This window comes from Pogoniulus pusillus, chromosome 5, assembly GCF_015220805.1.
Source record: "Pogoniulus pusillus isolate bPogPus1 chromosome 5, bPogPus1.pri, whole genome shotgun sequence".
Lineage (NCBI taxonomy): Eukaryota > Metazoa > Chordata > Aves > Piciformes > Lybiidae > Pogoniulus > Pogoniulus pusillus.
Genome location: NC_087268.1, coordinates 33,490,598 through 33,507,206, shown reverse-complemented (window position 1 = coordinate 33,507,206; position 16,609 = coordinate 33,490,598). Strand labels below are relative to the sequence as shown.

The 16,609-nt window shown below is 41.0% G+C and overlaps 1 long non-coding RNA gene across 1 annotated transcript; it reads left to right on the top strand.

Annotated features, from left to right (window-relative positions):
* The first annotated feature begins 1,211 nt into the window (after positions 1–1,211).
* On the top strand, positions 1,212–15,446 carry LOC135175526 (uncharacterized). Its single transcript, XR_010302379.1, has 3 exons — positions 1,212–1,338; positions 7,317–7,437; positions 15,123–15,446. It is a non-coding gene; the product is annotated as an uncharacterized LOC135175526 (long non-coding RNA).
* The last annotated feature ends 1,163 nt before the right edge of the window (positions 15,447–16,609 follow it).

Sequence of the window (16,609 nt, the reverse complement as noted above, 5' to 3'; positions counted from 1 at the left end):
TCTGAAGAGAGAGACTTGGATGTACTGGTTGATGAAAAGCTCCACATGAACTAGCAGATTTGCTGAGATAGCAAATTGTGTCCTAGGCTGCATCAAGAGGCCAAAGGGTCAAGAGAGGTGATTCTTCCCTTTTGCTCTGGTGAGACTCCCACTTTGAATACTGCATCCAGTTCTGATGTCCCCATCATAAGAAGGACATGGAGCTGTTGGAGTGAGTCCAAAGGAGGGCCACAACGATGATCCAAGGGCTGGAACACCTGGACAGCCTGAGGGAGCTGGGGTTGTTCAGCCTAGAGAAGAGAAAACTCTGGGGGGGGACCTTACAGCTGCCTTCCAGTACCTGAAAGGATACTATAAGAAGACTGAAAAGGGCTTTTCATAAGGATGTCTAGCAAGAGAACAAGGAGGAATGGTTTTAAGCTGAGGGAGCATAGGCATATACTTGATTTTGGGAAGAAGTTCTTAAGTATGAGACTGCAATAGGTTGCTCATAGAGTTTGTGGATGCCTCCTCCCTGGGGGTGTTCAAGGCTATAGATCTTGAGCAGCTGTATTTAGTTGAGAGGTATCCCTGCCCATGGTGAAGACATAGGAGTAGATGATTTCTAAGTTCTCTTCCTTACCTAAGCCATGATTCTGTATTTCTGTGATTATTCTATCCTACCATTTACCTCAGTCACAGGTATCCAACATGGCAACCCTGTGTAGCCTAATGAGAAGGCAAGTTTATTTTAATAGCAGGCATGGGTTAGAAAATGATGATAGAATAAGTCTTCTGGCTTATTTTCATTATGCCTTCAGCTTCGGACTGAGTTGCTACAGAATAAATCAACCAACTCTGGCTACACAAATACTTTAATAACTAGAGACATTCTTAGCATTTTTTTGTCTTTGATGATTTCAGAATCCTGTTTATTTAATAAATGAGTTTATACTGACCTACAGGTATTAGAAAAGAACTCTTCAGGCAAAGATAGTACTCTCTTTTGGAATGGATATTGCACAATTAAGGAAAGAGCAATATTTTATTATTCTTGGCACAGAGGCAATTTCTTGGGCAATGACTACCTGTTCCTTTTTATCTTTCCCACCCATGTCACATTGCAGCAACCATGGCCGCAGGTGCCTACACTGAAAGAACACCTGTTCAATCTACGCAAGAAGGAAAGGAAATCAAGGGATGGCATGTTTACTGATTTTGTGTACACAACACAACATAGTGAGAAAAGGAGAGAAATGGAAAGACATTTAAATTTAGTGTGATTAAGAGGAGACAGAGTAGAGGAAAATAAGTGGTCATGACCCTTCATAAACAGCTTTTGCAGAAAACAGAAAACAGGTAAGTCTAAATATGCTTTTTATTTTCATAGGATCATAGAATCAACCAGGTTGGAAGAGACCTCCAAGGTCAGCCAGTCCAACCTAGCACCCAGCCCTAGCCAGTCAACTAGACCGTGGCACTAAGTGTCTCATCCAGTCTTTTCTTGAACACCTCCAGGGGTGGTGACTCCACCACCTCCCTGGGTAGCCCATTCCAATGCCAATCACTCTCTCTGGGAAGAACTTCCTCCTAACATCCAGCCTATACCTCCCCTCTGCACAATTTGAACCTGTGTCCCCCTGTTCTGTTGCTGGTTGCCTGGGAGAAGACACCAACCCCCACCTGGCTACAACCTCCCTGATCCCTGTGTCTGTCAACATTTCTTCAACAACATACCTACTGAGGTATTTGAGGTCTTTTAAGAGCACTTTCCATGTGCAAGTTTGTCCTTCCACATTGAGAAGCAGCAAATGATGTGCATAGTGTGAAACCCTGTAAAGCCTTTCATCCCTGTTTTACTGCCCTCACCAACTTAAATATTCCAAGATGATTTTTGTAACATTTCTTGATTGTATAAAAAGCTTTCCAGGGTTCAGTAAAATCCCTGTGTATGGTATATTAAAAATATTCATGTATACAGATTTCCCTTCTTCTGCCTTAACACGCCTGACTGTTGCCTGCTGGATCAGATGAAGGAGTGCACTACTATTACTGTTTTACACTCAAAATATCTCACATCACAATATCTAAAGTCACCTCACTTGATTTGGTATAAATAAACCTTTTTTGTTTGTTTGTTTTAGTTAAGCATCCAATAAAAGACTTCATCAACAGTGGAAACGTGAGTATATGTGCATACTAAGTCTTCTGGACAGAGAATAATAATCCTAGCACTATTATTTTCTATATTTGACATCACTCCCCAACCCCAGGGTGGGGGTTGGTCTCTTCTCCCAGGCAATCAGTGACAGAACAAGAGGGGACAGTCTCCAGCTGCGCCAGGGCAGGTTTATTCCAGACTTTAGGAAGAAGTTGAGTGATTGGCCATTGGAATGGGCTGCCCGGGGAGGTGGTGGAGTCACCATCACTGAAGGTGTTAAAAAGGAGACTGAATGAGGCATTTAGTGCCGTGGTTTAGTTAATTAGAAGGTGTTAAGTGATAGGTTGGACTAAGTGATCTGCAAAGTATTTTCTGACCTGGTTAATTCTGTGATTCTGTAAAGAAAAGGGGGGAAAATTAAATAGCCCAGTGTTTCTAAAAATGCAGATTTCTTGGATCTACCCATCACACCACTATCATCCATTCCAATTATTATCATCTGTCTTTGCTACATCATAGAAAAATATTGCCTTCGGTTAGGTGCAATATGAAGTGAGAAAAGCTTTGTTGATCACATTAATGGCCTAAACATGAACAGCTACCTTTAAATACTTAAACTCATCAGTAAGTGTCTGTGCAATGCAAACTCATATAACCCAGAAAATTTTTCAGTCATAGCACTCCCTCACAATCCTGATTATTTTTCTTGTGGATTTCTTTGTACAGTAATGGTTACCAAATGAGAATGGCAAGCCTTCGTATGAAAATGGATGAGTATATTTCACTGTGCCAAGAGAAATTTTGGTGACATATTCCATTCTTACAGTTGCAGGGCAATTTCTCCATTTAAGGCTCTTGAAAGTTAGTATTTCCAAACCCTGTTAAAACTGCTTGCTGTTCCTGTTCTGCATCACTACTGAGTCTTGTCATTTCATGCACTGGTTTAGTCAGTTGTCTCTGCTCAGTTTTAGCTGCCCACATATCCCTGTCCTTAAAGGTATACAGATATCAGCAGGAAGCTTCCAGTGGTCATCAGTGCTTCTTGTCTGATGCCCAACACTCCATGTAAAACAGAGCTCACTTCAACTATTGTGATGAAATGAGAGAAATTGTGGTAAATACTCCACTACTTTCTGGTGGGATCTTTCACAATAAGCAGCATGGGAAAAAAAAAAAAAACAGAGAGGGCAAAGAATAAACTGTGGAATCTTCCAAGAATGCAAAGCAGCAATGTTGTAACAGCTGTGTAGACACAGCAATTCCAAACCAGTGTGTAGACATGATTATTCCCAATGCATGTTGCATCACCAAGGATAATGGAACACTCTGGACATACCACTCCCTCTTTCAGAGGACTTGTAGATACAGTGAATTTCAGTTGTATGTAGAATTTAAGCCTCTTCAATAAGCTTTGTGCTTTGTGGGAGGTGGTCTACAGAATTACTTCTCAGTTAACACAAGAGGAGATTACAGAGACTAGGACTTTGACGCTTAAAAAAAAAAAAAAAGGCAATATTTTTTGCATAAAAACCACTCATGTCTGATATGCCAGGCTGGAAACACAGCCAAGTATTGGATACTTAAATTTTACCACAAGGGTGGTTCAGCAAGATCAACCCTCTGCTCTCGCCTGGGATTGCCCTTGTAAAATTCACCTCAGTACAAAATTAAAGCACCTTGACTAAGTCTTTTCTTTTGTCATGGGAGAGCTGACACATATTAGCTTCTCTGATATAAAATAGTCTTTTTAGTAGTGAAGTCCTAATCGATAGAACCATCTCCATTAGGGTATTTCTACAAAACCTGTGTTCTTCCATTGCATTAGAGCATGATTAGTAACCAGGGTATAGACACAGCATTGCTTTAATGGGGCTGCTAGTGGCTTTATGCAGGACCAGTCTTGAGGATGGTGTAGTATAAAATAAGGTAGACAGGAATTTAAACAGACGTGGAGGTTGGCATAACAAGTGTCCTTGGCAGCTGTGCAAATGCCAGTGAGGTGCTTTGTCTTGCATCCTTGTTGTACTGATAAAAGCCCTAGAGGAAACTCACAAAAGTGATACAGCTTATTTTCACTTTTGGACTGGCGTACATTACATAGGTAAAGCACTTTTCTTGCTCATACAGGCTCTCTTTGTCTTAGGACTTACTGAGAAGGCTATTCTGGCAAGTCATTCCTGGCACGGATTTAGCCTTAAGTTTGTCCCAGAGCAAACTTTCATGTGTACACTTCTGTGACAGAGTAAGAATTACTTTTCCTACTGATTTTGAATATATTACTGACAGGTGAAAAATTAAAAATATCCTCCTTTAACAAGTAGGTACACAACATGGATGGACACTACAGTAACTGTACTGGCTTCAAAGCTAATTAAATGTACCTCAGTACAGCTTTCCCCTGTAGACAAACCCAGAAGTGCCAACCCCGTCAATCATTGTCTCACTCACCTCCCTGACCTATCTTTAAAACTAGATAAAAAGCTGATCAGCTCCTCTCCATTTCAATTTTGTGCTCCACAGCCTAAAGATCTTTTTAAGTCCTAGCTTCTGGCATGATGCCTTTCAGTCACTGGTCAGATTCAGCAGTGGCAGCTGCTAGGAGAAAATCCTCCTATTCAAGGGATGACCTTATGTGCTCCAAAGGCTGCTTTCTCATTCTGCCTAAATCATTTCTTCATGTTCAATACTCCACTAACACTATGATGTAGACAGACAGGTTGCAAGTGTTCTGGAGCAAATTGTATTATTTAAAAGGTAAGAAATTTTATATTTTAAATTCAAAATGATGGAGAGAGTATTTTTTACTAAAATAAATTAACCAATTTTCACAGATAGCATCCAAATTTTATTTTTCAGTCAACGCTACAGTATTCATCCTGATTCCCATATGAAAGACCCACTGTAAAATCTTATAATGCCTTGTGAATAATTTTAGCATTCCCTCCCATGCAAATCTCTTATTTTCCAATGCAAATATTGCATAAGGGTAGCACAGTGCTGTTAAACACGAACAAGACATAAACCAATTTCATTCAGATTATGTTTGTGTCATAAATAAGGCTCTGTATCCACTCAGTTCAAATCGGCCTCCTTAAGCAGGCTTGCACTCGTTAAATCCTGTCTGTGACCTCAGGCACCCTGTTCTAAATGCGAGACTCTTGCATGTGAAGAGAGGAGCTTGGAAAATAACACTGAGCTGAGTTAAGGCTAAATCTGTTTGGATTCATTACATCTATGACCGGACTGTCTTTGTAAATAACACTTATTTACATATATTTTGAGAACTGTTAGCTTTGCATATGGAAATCAGAATCATGAGAATATGGAAAATGCATTCATTTTGGGGTGACTCACAGCCAGCAGAAAAAAAATGACTTCATATTTTACAGAAAATACATAACCACTGCATACCTACTAGCATCACTACAGTTCTTCTGTGCCTTTTTCTTTTTACACTGTTCATTTTTTGGGGGGCTGCTCATCATACTAGCTTGAGTAGATTTTACATGTGCTCCATGTGTGCCTAGATCTGAAATGACTACTGTCACTGAGGGATAAGTAAATATTCAGGCACAGTTTGATTGAAAGAAAAATAAATTTAAGGAACTTCAGGAATTTTCCAGCAGCACAAAGTATGGGAAAGTTTACAAAGTTACATACAGGAAGGTGACTGTTTTTAAACAGATGTCTTCATGTAGTTTTACTCATTAAAGCATACTTGGTAGGTAACAGGTTTTCTAGATACTAACATGATTTTAGTTTTGTATGGAAAGGTTCAATAGCAACAACTCTTTATTTTTTAAATACATTTTTTTCCTACTTAGGCTTTGCTATGGAGCCCTGTTAAGGTGCTATAGCTCGAAATTTTCCATGGTTCTGGTGCCACAATTAAGAGATTTGACTCATACTCACACAGGACTCTGACTCAGGTGCAAGTATGTTTTATGCTGGCATGGCTGTAATGTTTTGTGCTCACAGTCATCTATTTTGATCTAGCTTTCTCCTCTCTTTTGAGTTTACTCACTCCACTGCAAGATAGGGTAGGGTTTTTGTGATGTGTCCATAACCCTAAAGTTTTTAGTCCTGTCAAAATAAGCCATCACTGATATGTGGTTCTTAATTCATGTTCGTTAGCAACTTCAAAACTTAGTCACCTTGCAGTAAAGGTGAGAATGGAGAACTGCATCTGGAAAATGCTCTGTCTTCCCCAGTGGTGGTCACTCTTACTCCTCAGTTTAAGGCTCTGCTTGTGGTTATCCATCTCTCTGTGGTGTCTGAAATTACTATCATCCATTGTCATGTATTGGCAGGTTGCCTTAACCAAGCCAATTTTACCTAAGAAAGATTAAGGGAGGTATTGGGAGAAAACAGAGAGGTGCCTCTCCTAAGAGGATACCGAGGATCTAGGAGATGAAAACATTATCAGAGTGTGCTGCTGCTTGCAAAACAAAGTCCCTTATAAGCAGCGTCATGACCTGTTCGATAAATGCTCAGCCAGAAAACCGACATCCAGGTCAGGAGTTAGGTGAGTCACATGCAAGTGTACATGTTACTCTGTCGATTCAAAACCTGACCCTTTATTTTCAGTTTACCTCTATCAAAAATTTGTGCTGAGCTCCCTGACTCTGTTGAGGATCGTTCAGTGTTCTGTACTGTCATTCCTCTGAGGTGGTTGTAGTGATGGTCAGGGAAAATAGGAGCAACGAAGAACCAAAGAGCTATGAGTGCAACCTTATTAAAAGCTACTCTTCACTTGCCGGCCCTCCAAATTTTCAATTGCAAGGACAGGAGCAAATGGATGTCACTTGTCTGTGTAGAGGTCCTAAGTTGTGTTATGCAATTAGTATGCAAGTTCCACCTCTGCTTTTGCTTCAGAGTAGAGCTTGTATGTAGGACATACATATACTGGTGCAGATAAACCAGCTTTAATTGTCTTAGCCTAAGGGCTGACACACATTGAAATAATTAGAGATTTAATAGTTTTGTGGTTTAACTCTAAGGGAAAACTTAGACAAGTGAGTCTAGCATTAAGAGTAAACTGGCAATTCAGGTAACACTTCTTACTGGAAAATTCAGGTAACACTTCTTACTGGAAAAGTAACAAGGATTAAATTACCAAGGAAGGGTTCCTCTGGGAAATGTCCATTTAAATTTTGTTCTGTCATTTGTTTTTCAGCAAGTTACTAAGAAACAGACTTTCTACACTATCAGTCTTATTATTACAACTGCTCAACCTTCTCAGGAAGAGGATTCGTTAGATGTCTTATGCTGGTAAAGCCCTGAAAGAAAAAGAGAAGGTAAGAAAATTCGCATGATCACTGCGTAATGGCCATTTGATTGTCCAGGTCACTGCACATACCATTTGTTTGCCACCTGGAATGCCAGAGACCAAGCCTCAGGCTCCTTAATGCTAACTTAATCTTCAGAAGAAAGATAAAAAAAAAAAAATCTATTTTCCTCTTAAGCATCAGCAAGCAAACTGCATGAAGGTGCCTTAAAGTAGGGTGCAACTAGAAGACCTGTGGTGATTCATGCTGGAACAATTTGAGCAGGTAGATGCCCCCAGCTGCCTGTTCAACTCTCTGTGGAGCTTAACGTGCCTACAGCAAAAACAATGTGTTTGCTTCCCAGCCACAGCAGCCCACAGTCCAGTGCATTAGGTTTAACTGATACTGATGGCCATTTCAGGTAATATGCCAAGCTTGGGCATGTGGCAGGTGAAGAGCAAGATGCAGTGCCTGTTCTCTCAGGTTCACAAGGGGGCAACAGTTTCTTCCACCACAGTAAAGTGGCCAACGGGAGCGATATACAATTCTCAGCCACTCCAGCTGTGCTCTTTTTAAAGCATTCTTTTACCTGCTGCTATTTTGCACTTTCAGCTGATACCACATACTTCTTTCCAAATGATGCTGTGTAAACACAGCTATTTCTGTTGCAGTTGATGCAGCCATACCCAAACCAGAATGTGGGTCCAATACTCTTCTCTCAGTGTAACCATAGCAATGTAAAGCTGTGCATCTCAAGCACAGCGGAAGGTATGTTAATATCTTGTTCCCAGGGTGTGAACTGATGAACCATGAAGTACAACAAGCCTTGTATCCAGTATGCAGTATTTGTTGACTAAGAGATACTGGGGAAATTACCACTGCTATGAAAAAATAAGTTTCTGTAGACCATCCGTGGTTACTCTGTTGGGTAGATAGTGGCCTCCCCAGGAGCAGACATATTTGTTATGTTTCAGGTTGTTTCTCCTTCCACATTTAGGAGAAGGGGAAAATTTTATCTAGGTGTCCTTACCAGTTATTACTTCAGAGAATTCAGTGGTGCCACTCCTTAAAACACAGGCAGACAGAAAAATCCCAAACCTTCTTAATACTCAGGTGGATTTCAGTCAATTGATTCGTTTCAGTTCAGTCCAATGGAATGGAAGTCTATGCAGATGAAGAAAAGACTTCTGTCGGAGGTCAAATTGCCTTCAAGGGAAGGGCTAGGGCTTGCTCATCAAAACTCGAGTCTGAAACTCCTCACATGCTTAGAGAAAGTTGCTATTACCACATCAAAGACACCATATTATAACCACTTCAAGCTAGTTTGAAAAGTTGTAGCCACTGGGGGAACGAGTTCTTCCCCCACACCCTTGGCTGTATCTGCCTGTGGCCCCTGCCATGTTATGCAACAAAGTGACATGGATCAGTTTGCTAAGCTCAATAAATACTCATTTCACCAAAAATTAAAGGTAAGGTTGTGTTTCAGCTGGATCAGAAGAGGAGACGTGAATGCATCGTCAAGACAAAATCACCACTTCTGTGAATATTGCAGTCTTAGATCACTACCCCAATAAAATGAGTGATTAATGACTTTATATTCAAATAAATCTGGTCTGCCTGTGGTTAAAAGTCATTTTAGACTCTGTATCCAAATTGCTTTTTATAAGCCTTATGCTTTCTAGTATAACAATTAGAGAACTTGTAAGATTTTCCAGAGACTGATAGTATTAGAAATATTCTCATTCTTGGAATATTGATGGCATCATTCCACAATAATAAATGCTTTATTATATCACACAGTGAAGGAGATGTGATTTAAATCACATAGGCCCTATGATCATAACTATTGAACTACTCAAGAAAAAAAAACAAAACAAACCACAACCAAAAACACAAGAAAATGAGATTCAGGCTGGTTTTTATGGATTTTTGCTGGCTTTATGCTAATTGTCAGCATTGCACATTGGCTAATTGTTACGAATAGCAATTGTTAAACTACTTTCAGATCAATATTGAAGTCCTAATTATATTGGTAATTTTTCTATCTAGCATATCTGGTGCCAGAAGTGTGCTTCTCTGGCACTGATAGATCAGAATTTCATGGGTGGTGTAGCCATCTCTGGAGTTAGGCTTGTCCTTTTGGCCTTGAATAAGGCTGGCCAAAAATACATTAACTCAATAATATATTGCTCAAAAGTAACATTACTTCACAAGGAAAATGTTTCAGTAGGTTTTAATTACTGTTTTACTGTCTGAACACTGTTCAGATTCTCATCTGTTAGTCATTGTTGTGCTTAATACTGTTTGTTTGGTGGCTTAGAAACTTCTCTGACATGTAGTGCACTTGAGCACACGTGTTTGAGTTAGGTTTCCTCACTACAAAAACTGATATGGGACATGGGAATGTGAGAGACTTCTTGTGTCTTCTTGTCAGGATCCTTAGCCATCATGAAAATCTCATCACAATTCTTAGGTAGCACTATCACCCATATTACTTTGGTATTCTTCTTCAAATAGTTTAGGTTATTCATCCAATGTAACCCTAATAGAATATTGCCCTTTTAATTTTTTTCCATTGCTCCTCATAGATGTTTGATTTGACGAAATGGTGACTTGCAGGGCGTTGTTTTGTTTCACTGGGAAGACCTTGAAACATTTGTTTTATATAATGGACACACTGAATTCCAGTTACAAGAAACTTTTAGGTGAGCCCAGGTGGCCGAGAGAGCCAATGGCATCCTGGCCTGCATCAGGAACAGTGTGGCCAGTAGGACAAGGGAGGTTATTCTTCCCCTGTACTCAGCACTGGTCAGGCCACACCTTGAGTGCTGTGTCCAGTTCTGGGCCCCTCAATTCAAGAGAGATGTTGAGGTGCTGGAATGTCTCCAGAGAAGGGCAACAAAGCTGGTGAGGGGCCTGGAACACAAACCCTATGAGGAGAGGCTGAGGGAGCTGGGGTTGTTTAGCCTGGAGAAGAGGAGGCTCAGGGGTGACCTCATTGCTGTCTACAACTACCTGAAGGGACATTGTAGCCAGGTGGGGGTTGGCCTCTTCTCCCAGGCAACCAGTAATAGAACAAGGGGACACAGTCTCAAGGTGTGCCATGGGAGGTATAGGCTGGATGTTAGGAGGAAGTTCTTCCCAGAGAGAGTGATTGACATTGGAATGGGCTGCCCAGGGAGGTGGTGGAGTCACCGTCCCTGGAGGTCTTCAAGCAAAGCCTGGATGAGGCACTTGGTGCCATGGTCTAATTGACTGGCTAGGGCTGGTGCTAGGTTGGACTGGATGATCTTGGAGGTCTCTTCCAACCTGGTTGATTCTATGATTCTATGAGAGCCTGGAATGGGTTGCCCAGGGAGGTGGTTGAGGTCCCGTCCCTGGAGGTGTTTAAGGCCAGGCTGGATGAGGCTGTGGCCAGCCTGATCTAGGGTAGGGTGTCCCTGCCCATGGCAGAGGGGTTGGAACTAGATGATCCTTGTGGTCCCTTCCAACCCTGACTGATTCTATGATTCTAATTTAAAAATACCTGTTATTATGTGTACAATCAGAAGTAGAGTGGGATAGTTTTAAATGTATAACATTAAATGGAATTACATCTCATATCTCAAACAACTTAATAAAAGGAACACTATGAGTAGTTTTGCAAACATGTTCCTTTAAATTATTTTGGAATAACAGACATGCATTTGGTCTTACATCTCATTCTGTAATTTGTATTAGACTATATTAGAAATGCTAGAACTATTTTCACATTTATCGTGTCTTAGTAACAAGAATGCTGCTAGAAACTTCAGGAAATAAGTTGTAAATTTAATGTGTATCTCATAAATATATTACAAAACATAACAGCAAAATTTTTGTTGAGTGTTGAAGCTAGAAGTAGTTGCAATTCCACACTTACGAAATGGAAACATTTTGTTGAAAGCATGTACTAATTTCAAAATGAATGCAAAATTTTTTTTTGGGGGGTACAATTAGCATACACACTTGCAAAGGTTCAGATAAAATTAGAATTCAGTAGAGATGAAAAACTACTTAACATGCACAAAAAGAGACCCACAATTAGAGACTGGGAAGGGGGTAGGCATAATAGTGGGAATAGATAATTCAGAATGTCACTGAGCAATCTATTTAGGAATAATATTAGTTGTACACTGATTCTCCTGTTTGGCAACTCAGAACATACTGTAGCTCAAAACAGGAAAATAAATGGTAGCACACGTAGTTCTGTTTGGGAGGATGCCAAAACGTGGGACATTTTCTGTCTGTTTTCAAGAGAGATCCCTATCAAATTAAGTAAGAGTGCTTTCACCTGGTTTTCTCTCAAATACTGTCATATACCTACCCACAAAATTCAGTGCAGATTTCTTAAAGTCCTCAACATATCTGCCCCAACATTTTAGCTCATTAACTAAAAAAATAATGCACCTTAACAAGAGAAAAATAATACACAGGAGGAAAAAATACCAACCCCAAACAAGCCAATGCAGAACCAGCAAGTTAAACACACACATTGTAGAAAGTTTAAGTCTTTTCAGGAGAAAAAACCCAACCCAAACCAAACCAAACAAACAAAAATAAACCACCCAAACCAACCAAACAAACAAAAAAAATGATACTGTTAATTTATTCTTAGAGTTTTATTGAGATGCTTCTTCTAGCTTCCAGAGGAAAGTTGAGGAGGATAAAGAAATATACTATGGAGTATCTGGAAGATACAGCAGACAGGATAGTATATGTGGCTTGAACAATTACAGAGAACTGGCAGATAGTGGCAGAAGAGTCAATTGACAATAACAGAGGTCAGCATGAAAGAAATCAGTATTAAAGCCCTGAAGCATGCAGAAGTGTCTGCTCACTAAACAAAATTGTTTATGTAGTTTTGATTTATAGCTGCTGCATTGTGGATTTCAGTTACAATTACCTGCATAAGACAATAATTCTCTTCAATACAGACCTTGCTAGTAAATGAAAATACCTGGTTTACAAAATAAGCTTTTAGGAAGAGAGTATTAGGTAACATAGGGCCAGTAAGTAAGTATAGTGTTGTTAAATTTAATCTAATCTAAAGTACTCTCTGTGTTTTATAGTCATTCGCTTCATTGTTACACTCTCAAAAGCTGAAATAAAACCTGGACTGACCAAAAACACATTTAAGAAAGGCAAGTCTAAAAAAGACCTAAATGTATTATATTAGCTCCAAGCTTTGCCTCTTGTTCACAAGTAGCAATTGAGTTACTTACTTGTCAATGGCAAGTGAAGTGTCTCACCATTAACCTTCCTGGATATTGCTAGATATTGAAAACATCTTGAATCCTTACTAGTGTCTTCAGGTACCAACGTCTGAGAGCTCTTTAGTTTCTTGCAACCATTCCAAGTCAAACTGCTCTAGAGCCACGGGTAGTGGTTCAAGCAGCTGTTCTGGCCAGAGATGGTCATTACAGAGCTCATTATTTCTGGCTCTTTTCCGTAGCCTATCATGGAAGTAGCCCTGGGGGTTCACACTATCCGTACTAACTTTTCAAGAAGTTAAAGAAGTTAAAGAGCACTGTGCTTCTGCAGACAGTGGTACAATGATGATGTGTCAGGGCCCTGCTGGTTCTGGCACAGTAAACCCCAGAAGTTTATAGTCTGAAGTTTGCATTGTGCATATGGGATCAACTCACTCATGTGATAAATTGTCAAAGTAATGCAAATGGGGATGATAAGGGCTGAGAGAAGAATCATGCAGAACCCTTTGTCTTCATTTTTTCAAACCTGTGGATAGGTGAGAATGTAAAGAATGCCATGACATACATGTTTTGGACACTGAACAGGTAGGACACACCTCAGAGACCTTCAGGAAGATAGAAAACAAATTCCAGCATTTAGAAAGTGCTTCTTCATCAGACTGTCTGATGTGACTGTATCTGCTGCTACTCAGAGAGATATTCACTTCAGAACACATGAACTTATCTCTATAAGATACCTCATCCACAGCAGAACATATTGTGTGAGTATTCTTCATCCACTATAGTGCAAAGCTACTTAAACTAATTTAAACTAGTTTTCCATTGAAGTAAATGAAACATATTAGTGTAGTCAGTTCTAATATTGTTGAACATTAACCTTCAGTAAAGCTTTTTGGCAACTAAAAATGGCAACTTTTAAAAATCATTCCATGGAAATTCAGTACTGGTTATCCAGTCTGCAAATGATCACTTCTTGTGGCTCACCACATAAATGTGAAAAGCAGCAACGTTTTAGCAATGGCTGAAAGTAAGGCAATTCCACCTTCACTTTTAGGGATATCAGAGGTGGCAGTCGGAAGCCACCTTATTAAGGTGACTTCTAAAGATACAGTGAATGTTGAGTACCAAGGAGTTAGATGGTGTCTTGTTTGGTCAGCTCTCTTATTTATTGATTTGTTTTCATCACTGATTATATGGTGCAGTGGACCAGCTTAATGTATCATAGAATCATAGAATCAACCAGGTTGGAAGGGACCTCCAAGATCAGCCAGTCCAACCTAGCACCCAGCCCTAGCCAGTCAACTAGACCATGGCACCAAGTGCCTCATCCAGGCTTTTCTTGAACACCTCCAGGGACGGTGCCTCCACCACCTCCCTGGGCAGCCCATTCCAATGCCAATCACTCTCTCTGGCAAGAACTTCCTCCTAACATCCAGCCTATACCTCCCCTCTGCACAATTTGAGACTGTGTCCCCCTGTTCTGTTGGTCATTGCCTGGGAGAAGAGACCAACCCCCACCTGGCTACAACCTCTCTTCAGGTAGTTGTAGACAGCAATGAGATTCCCCCTGAGCCTCCTCTTCTCCAGACTAAACAACCCCAGCTCCCTCTGCCTCTCCTCACAGGGTTTGTGTTCCAGGCCCCTCACCAGCTTCATTGCTCTTCTCTGGACATGTTCCAGCACCTCAACATCTCTCCTGAATTGAGGAGCCCAGAACTGGACACAGTACTCAAGGTGTGGCCTGACCAGTGCTGAGTACAGGGGCAGAATAACCTCCCTTGTCCTACTGGCCACACTGTTCCTGATGCAGGCCAGGATGCCATTGGCTCTCTTGGCCACCTGGGCACACTACTGACTCATCTTCAGCCTACTATCTATCAGTACCCCCAGGTCCCTTTCCTCCTGGCTGCTCTCCAGCCACTCTGCCCCCAGCCTGTAGTGCTGCTTGGGGTTGTTGTGGCCAAAGTGCAGAACCCTGCACTTGGCCTTGTTAAATCTCATCCCATTGGCCTCTGCCCACCTATCCAGCCTGTCCAGGTCCCTCTGCAGGGCTCTCCTACCTTCCAATAGATCAACACCTGCTCCTAGCTTGGTGCTGGACTCTATCCCCTTGTCCAGATCATCAATAAAGATGTTGAACAGGTGTAAACAGGTGGCAAAGCATTTGCCCGATGGTGGGATACAAGAAATCAAAGCATTTAGTGAATGAAGAAAACAAATGGAAGAACCAGCATAAAACTGTTATCCTGAGTCGCTGTTAGGAAATAAAATGCAGAACTTCACCTACCATGAAAATTTTATAGAATTAATATTAATGTTATGAAGAGAAGTAGGGTGGATTTGCATTATGTATTTCACTTGTCCCTGGAGCGCAAAGACTGACACAGACTTGTGACTGCATTAACTATAGCCAACTTTTAATTGAAGACGATTGATTGTTGAGCACTCTGTTAATTAACCTCTTTATTCTGTATTTTCCTACAGAATCTGAAATGTCCTTTGAAAATAAATTTTCAGACTTAACCATCAAATAGTATGGACATGATCCTCATTCACAAAAGATGGCTTGTAACAACAACCCGGGAAACAGGAAAGAACAAATGGCGAATACAGTGCAACTGGCTTTGGGCTCAGAAATAGTTTGATGAAAAGGGAAAGAACACAAGTCTACTTACTTGTCATTTCAAAGCCCAGTTCTCAGAAGTCATAAGGGACTGTAATACTGAGGTAAACCTGCAGTTCCATTTCAGTAACGAAAAGACAATAAATTAATTTAAAAAAAATAATGCATGCAATAACTGAGGCTTCCCCCCCCCCCATTTTGAAATGCAAACAGCTTTGTTTCCTTTGAGCTTTTATTTCTCCCCTTTATCTTAGATTTAAAATTAAACAGGTGTTGAACCACAAAATAAAATTTCTTCATGGGTTCTGCATTATTTGCTGACAGATTTGTACAATGTATCCCATTTCCCATCTTGGCATAATACAAAGGTCAGATTTCTGAAATGAATGGTTAAAATAGTTTGCCCAGGATAAGAGAGAATGTTTGTTTTCTAATGCAAAACATCCTCTTTCTAAATGGCACACTTTTCTTAAACATGGAATCATAGAATCAACCTAGTTGGAAGAGACCTCCAAGATCATCCAGTCCAGCCTAGCACCCAGCCCTATCCAGTCAACTAGACCATGGCACTAAGTGCCTCATTCAGGCTTTTCTTGAACACCTCCAGGGACGGTGCCTCCACCACCTCCCTGGGCAGCCCATTCCAATGCCAATCACTCTCTCTGGGAAGAACTTCCTCCTAACATCCAGCTTATACTTCCCCTGGCACACCTTGAGACTGTGTCCCCTTGTTCTGTTGCTGGTTGCCTGGGAGAAGAGGCCACCCCCCACCTGGCTACAACCTCCCTTCAGGTAGTTGTAGACAGCAATGAGGTCCCCCCTGAGCCTCCTCTTCTCCAGGCTAAAGAACCCCAGCTCCCTCAGCCTTTCCTCACAGGGTTTGTCTTCCAGGCCTCTCACCATGAAGGAGACTTTTACATACAGTGACACAGAGAATGAGAGGGAACCTTCTCTAGTTGGTAGTCACCACAAGTTCTACATCTAATCAGTCACCACTCCTATAAATGCCCTATAAATGGCATCTTTGAAGCATCCTGAAAGTGACTAACACAAAATACAGCACCTTTATTTTACAGTGCAAACCAGGTCATGATTCATAGAAAACCAGAAGGAAAACAAGGCAGTTCACAGTATCACAGTATCATCAGGGTTGGAAGAGACCTCACAGATCATCAAGTCCAACCCTTTACCACAGAGCTCAAGGCTAGACCATGGCACCAAGTGCCACATCCAATCCTGCCTTGAACAGCCCCAGGGACGGCGACTCCACCACCTCCCCGGGCAGCCCATTCCAGTGTCCAATGACTCTCTCAGTGAAGAACTTTCTCCTCACCTCCAGCCTAAATTT